The sequence below is a fragment of the Tamandua tetradactyla genome, chromosome X (assembly GCF_023851605.1).
Source record: "Tamandua tetradactyla isolate mTamTet1 chromosome X, mTamTet1.pri, whole genome shotgun sequence".
Classification (NCBI taxonomy): domain Eukaryota; kingdom Metazoa; phylum Chordata; class Mammalia; order Pilosa; family Myrmecophagidae; genus Tamandua; species Tamandua tetradactyla.
In genome coordinates, this window is record NC_135353.1 from 108,735,958 (window position 1) to 108,742,550 (window position 6,593).

The following is a 6,593-nucleotide window of genomic DNA, read 5'->3' on the forward strand; positions in this document are numbered from 1 at the left end:
ATAAGTGTGTCTCTTTCTCCACATCCTCTCCAGCACTCGTAGTTTTCTATTTGTTTTGATAATGACCATTATACTAAGATACCTTATTGTGGTTGTGTTTTGCATTTCTTAATAGCTAGTGAGTGTGAGCATCTTTTCATATGTTTTTGAGCCATTTGTATTTCCTCTTCTGAAAAATGTCTGTCAATGGATTTTACCCATTTTAATTGTTTTTTGTTGTTGTTGTTGAGTTGTAGAGTCTCTTCATATATTCTGGGTAGTAAACCCTTATCTGATATATGGTTTCCAAAAATTGTTTCCCATAGTGTAAGCTTCCTGCTTGCTTTCCTGACAAAGTCCTTTGATGCACAAAAATATTTAATTTTGAGAAAATCCCATATTCTTCAATCATGATTTGGATGTAAGGTCTATGACACTGCCTTTTTTCTGTGGGGGTTGCATGATCCAGCAATCAAATCCAGGTCTCCCATATGTAAGGTGAGCATTCTGCCACTGGACTACTCTTGCACCCTGAAACAACATTTATCAGAATGATATTTTCTTATATTTTCTTCAAAAAGTTCTATGGTTGTAACTGTTTAGTTCTTTGATCAATTTTGAGTTAACTTTTGTATAATGTGTAGATATGGGTCCTCTTTCATTCTTTTGGGTATAGATAGCCAGTTCTACAAACAAAGCTACTGTGGTCAAAACATCATGGTATTGGCATGAAGATAGAAATACTGACCAATGGAATTTAATTCAGTACTTACAGATAAACCCTCTCATCTATGGACAATTGATCTTTGATAAGGGGGTCAAGCCAACCAACTTGGGACAGGGTAGTTCCTTCAATATCTCCCCAGATATCATTGACTCTAATTAGATTTTCCCAGACAAGACAGGACCAGTTCTCAGGAGTATGGAGTAATTAGTATCATGTTTTCATGGTATGAGACCCGGCAGAATGTTAGAGATTCCTGCAAATCTCTAGATTCAATGCTTTTCCCATCCTTCCCAGTAAGTGGTGCTTGTCAGTCTGTAGCTCTCCACTGCCATAAAGTAATACAGTGCCTTTAATTCTAAGTTGACCCTGTAGCTTCCAGGATTATGGTTGAGACAAAGGCTGAGGTGGAAGGAAGATGTAGTGCTTGGTCCCTGGGTATGAATTCTCTGATTGATGGCCACCACTTGAGGTGTTTTCTGCCCTGGCTTGCTCTGGGGAAGATATGCCCTCTAGGGAATTATCTCCTTAACTTGACTTGTTTCTTTGTCTCTCAGACCTATCTTAACTCCACACTTGCCGAGATCAGGGTTGAAAATTGAGAATGCCTGAGGCTTTCTCTAATGAGCTACTTAGAATAGTTAAAAAATTAAAACAAAATCCATTTTCAGAGACTGTTCCCAGCCCCATGGTTTGCTGTTCAAGAGCCAGTGTTGGTAGCTGACACTATGTGCCCTGGGTCATAGCCCTTTTCCAATATTCTGAGCTGGGTCAACTCCAAAAGTCTCATTTTTTTTCATCAGCCCTGTATCTTGTCTCCTGGGAGAAATCTCAGGATTTCTTTCCTACCTGATCCTGGCTTATCTGTGTTGGAACTTATATTCAGCAGTCCAAATTTGTTAATTAAACTGCAATTGGAGCTTGGCTGGCTGCCTTTCCTTGCTCTCAGCAGAGACCACTTCTTTTTCTCACAGGGATGTATTTCCTCTGAGTCTGCCATGTAGTAGGGGTGGGGCACCAGCTTCTAGATTTGGGAGGCTTTAATCACAGTTCTATAGTACTGACCTCAGTCCTTCCACTGTTCTACACTGGTGTACAATGTGTGTCCAGTCGTGGATGCCTCCCATATGGTTGTTCCAGACAGTTCCTGACTGTTTATTAGCTGCTCTAGAGGGTTAACTCCAGGGTTAAACCTCATAGTGAGGGTTAAATTCCACACCTCACTATGCCACCATCTTGCCCCACCGAACTTGATAAAAAACATTTTGAAAAATAGGAAAAGAAGGAACTTCCTCAACATGATAAAGGGAATATATGTAAAACCACTGCTAACATCATACACATTGGAGGAAAATTAAAAGCTTCCCCTCTAAGATAAGGGAAAATACAAGGATGTCCACTGCCACATTATCATTCAACATTGCATCTGGAAATTCTACCAGAGTAATTAGACAAGAAAAGAAATAAAAGGCATCCAAATTGGAAAGGAAGAAGTAAAACTCTCACTGTTTACAGATATGATACCATATGTTGAAACCACAAAAAAATCCACAGCAAAACTACTGGAATTGACTGATGTGATCATGAGAATTGTTCAATTCAAATTATGTATGGCAGGACACAAGTTGGAAACTTGATGAAGGTGACATTGAATTCCCCAGGAGAAGTCTCAAGTTGGGAACTCAAATGAAGTTAATGATAAATTCCCCAGGAGAATCTGGCTGTCTGGAGTAGAGTGAGAAATTATTTTTGATTGCCCCAAATCACCAGTTCTCCATTTAAGGACTTCAAATGTTTGCTGAAGGCAATCTCCTTTGTTTATCATGGATGCAATCAGCCATAGATGCAATCAACTCATTAATGATTCAAATCTATGAAATACCCTCACAATACCAATAAGGCCAGGGCTTGCTTGACCAAATAACTGGACAATATAACATAGTGTGGTTGATACATGGGATTAATCATCCCACAAAGTTTATTTTATTTGTATAGAAAACTTTGCTCCAATATAAATCTATTCCCTTCCCCTCCTTTGTGTAGTTCTTTTATCACACAAATTACTTCTGTGTGGTTCCAGGGAGAATAGCAGGCACAATGGAGGAGACTTTGGAGCAGCACTTGGAGGGCACAATGAAGAATCCATCCATTGTTAGAGTCTTGTGCACAGATTCACAAAGATTTAATCTAGGTTGCTGTGGGATCTTGTTAGATGAGTATGCTTGGATGATATATGTTCAGCAAGTAGCTAGCTAATGTCTGACCCAACTGATGTTCCTATGGTATGTCTAGAATCAGATAATTGGAACATTATGATCCAGGAACATGATGGCATCACAGTGGCAGTGCACAAAATGGTTTCTTGATGTCTTGTATCAATTCTCCCACCTGTCATAGGGATACTATTTGACGCATTAATTATCTTATAAAACTATAAAAGCCAATAATTAAGCCATTCAATTAATGTGCATTGAGCATTTTTTTTCTATTTATTTTAGCATAAGTTGAATTTTTGACACTATACATTGACCTATTAAAATATCAATAAGAAAAGATCTTTCTTTTTTAATTGAGAAGTCTTCACACACATACATTCTATAATGGTGTTCAGTCAGTGACTCACAATATCATCACATAGTTGTGTATTCATCACCATGATCATTTTCTCGAACACTTGCATCACTTTAGAAAAAGAAATAAAAAGACAAAATAAAAAGCTCATATGTACCCTACATCTCACCCCTCCCTCTCATTGGCCACTACTGTTTCCATCTACCCAATTTATTTTACCCTCTGTCCCCTCATTATTTTTTTTTTACATGGCACCTGGAATTGAATCCAGATCTCTGGCATAGCAGGTGAGAACTCTGTCTGCTAAGCCCTGATGGCTCCCTATTACTTTTTTTTATCCACTTTTTTACTCATCTTCCACACCATGGATATAAGGAGCATCAGGCACAAGGTTTTCATAATCACATGGTCCCGTTGTAAATGTTATGTCTTTATACAATCATCTTCAAGAATCTAAGCTATTGGAACACAGCTCAACAGTTTCAGGTACTTCCCTCTAACCATTCCAATACACCAAAGACAAAAACAAAAACAAAAGATATCTATATAATGCATAAGAATAGCCTCCAGGATAACCTCTTTAATCTTTGAAATCTCTCAGCCACTGAAAAGTTACTTTGTCTCATTTTCTCTCTTCCCCCTTTTGGTCAAGAAGGTTTTCTCAAACTCTTGAAGCCAGATCCTGACTTATCCCAGACTTTTTGTCCCACATTGCTAGGGAGATTTACAACACTGGGAGTCATGTCTCACATAGAAAGGAGAGTAGTGAGTTCACCTGCTGAGTTGGCTTAGAGAGAGAGGCCACATATGAGCAACAAAAGGGGTTCTCCGGGGTGACTCTTTGGCCTATTTTTAAGTAGGATTAGCCTATCCTTTGCAGGGATAACTTTCATAGGGGCAAACTCCAAGATTGAGGGCTCAGCCTATTGATTTGGTTGTCACTCTGCTTAATAGAATATCAGAAGTTCTCCAAATGGGGAATTTCTCCACGTTTCCCCAAGGGGACATTGCAAATACTTCTTCATCACTGCCCAAATCACTCTGGGATTTATCAGTGCATCACACTAACCTGGACAAATCAACAAAATCTTATGCCCTATTCAAGATTCCATGCCCCTATGGTGCTCAATTAAACTGACCATACAAGTTAAATTAGGAAATGCAATACCCAAAACATAAACTTTGCACCAAATGAACATCTCTCCCTTTAGTCTCACACAGAAAATGAAGTTTTAAAATATGGATGATATCCTTTACGCAGTCTTCTTATATACCCTAGTCCTATTGAGAACAATTTCATTCATATCTCTACTCAATGTCTGATCACTTTTTCATCTTTTTGAACCATTTCTGTATGGGATACTGCTGACTTTCATAGCTTCAGAGCTTTAACTCTGAGTCTCACTTGTAATTATCCAAAGTTTCTGGAAAAGTCCATGTTATGTACAACAACTCAGTAACTCAGAATTTAGAATTAACAGTTACATCTCCTGAATATGCAAAAGCTGAAAGAACTTACAGTCTAGGACTCTGTACAATAAGAGTAAACCTTATTTCCAACCTGGTAACCCATGCTCTCAACTTGAATTCACTGAATGTTATATTATAGTAAGTCCATGTGATTGAAGCATGATAATATTTGTTGCTTTGTTTCTGACATTTCATTCAACATACAGTTCTAAATGTTCATTCATCTAGTTGCATGCCTCACAAGTTCATTCCTTCTAGTGGCCACTCAGTAGTCCATTTTATGTATATGCCATAGTTCCCTCTTCCATCCCTCAATCATTCTAGTCTTTGGCCATCTCCATTCATTGTGAATTGGGAACACTGCTGCCAGAAACACCAGTGCGCAAATGGCCATTCATGTCCCCACTCTCCATTCCTCCAGGTATATACTGAACAACAGGGTTTCAGGATCATATGGCAAACCCACCCCTAGCCTCCTGTAGACACTGCATTCAAAGGAGCTGCATCTCTCATTTCCCTACCTGCAGTGAATAGGTATATCTCTTTCTCTGTACTTTCTGTAGCACTTGTTTCTCTATGTTCATTTTTTTTATGTCGAGCAGGATTAATCTTTATTGTGAGGGACATCCCAGTACATGGCAGAATGTTGAGCAGCATTCAGGTCTCTACCCACTAAAATGCCAAAAGCACTCCCTTCCAGTGTGACAATGAAAATGTCTATAGATGCTGTCATATGTCTCCTAGTAGGCAAATTTACCCTGATTAAAGCCATGGCCTAAAAGAATGCATATTTTTGCAGTAGATGCTGCTGAATGATGACAATTTATACAGCATATTAGATTTGTGCAAAAGAAGTTGTCAAGATCACTATTTAGGATAGACAGAGTAGATATTTTAATGACAGCAATGATCTTGCCATTCTTTATTTCTCATAATACATATTTACAGAAAAAGAAGGTATATTTTGGGTGGGCAATGGTGACTCAGTGACAGGGTTCTCCTCTGCCATGCCAGAGACCTGGGTTGTTTCCCAGTGCCTGCCTATGTTTAAAAAAAAAGAAAAAAAAGAAATTACATTTTAAATTTTGATAATTGTACAATTTCTTTGCAGTTGAATCAAACAGTGGATATCTCAGTGACTTTTTAAAGCAACTTCAATGTATGTGTACAACTTATGTGATAACATACAGTAATTGGAGTAAGCTGATTTTCAAAATGAGCACCCAGAAAAAGTAATGAAGCAACTTCATTGAAGACAGATTCTCTTGGAAGAGCTGATTTTGGAGCCTCGCCTTTACCTTAAATTCACAATCAATCCAACTTGTCAATCTTCATTTTAGAAACTTGGATGTAAAAATAGGTGAAAGGCTCTGACTGGGCACAATTTTATACCTAGAGTTACAGTGGCTTTTGAGTTACTTGTTATATTTCTAGTGATTGCACAGTTCCCACAGGACTATAGTGATGTTAAACTATTTTTTTATAGTATTACCATCTGTGGGACAGTTCTAGAAAACTGTTGCTACATATAATTTTGTTAGTTGATTTATATAAACACATGCATTTATTGATTTATAGAGATGCATCCTTCCTACTTCTGGATTTAATTTGCACTCATAATTTACAGGAACTGGGAGACCTAGAAAATAAGCCATTAACCCTGCATAGAAGTCCAGAAGTGTGAAAACACACACACATGCACACACACATACAGAATTCTCTGCAATGATTAAGAGAATGGAAATACAAAGGAATACAGAGTCTTGGCTTAAATTCCAGTCAGTGCAGTTAAAAAAAAAACATGAAAGGAAAATCTCCCAAGATTTTGCAGAGTAGGAGAGTTTACATT

At 38.0% G+C, this 6,593-nt stretch overlaps 1 pseudogene; it reads left to right on the forward strand.

The window, feature by feature from the left end:
• The first annotated feature begins 2,800 nt into the window (after positions 1–2,800).
• On the forward strand, positions 2,801–3,173 carry LOC143671321 (ragulator complex protein LAMTOR5 pseudogene; annotated as a pseudogene).
• Positions 3,174–6,593: the final 3,420 nt, after the last annotated feature.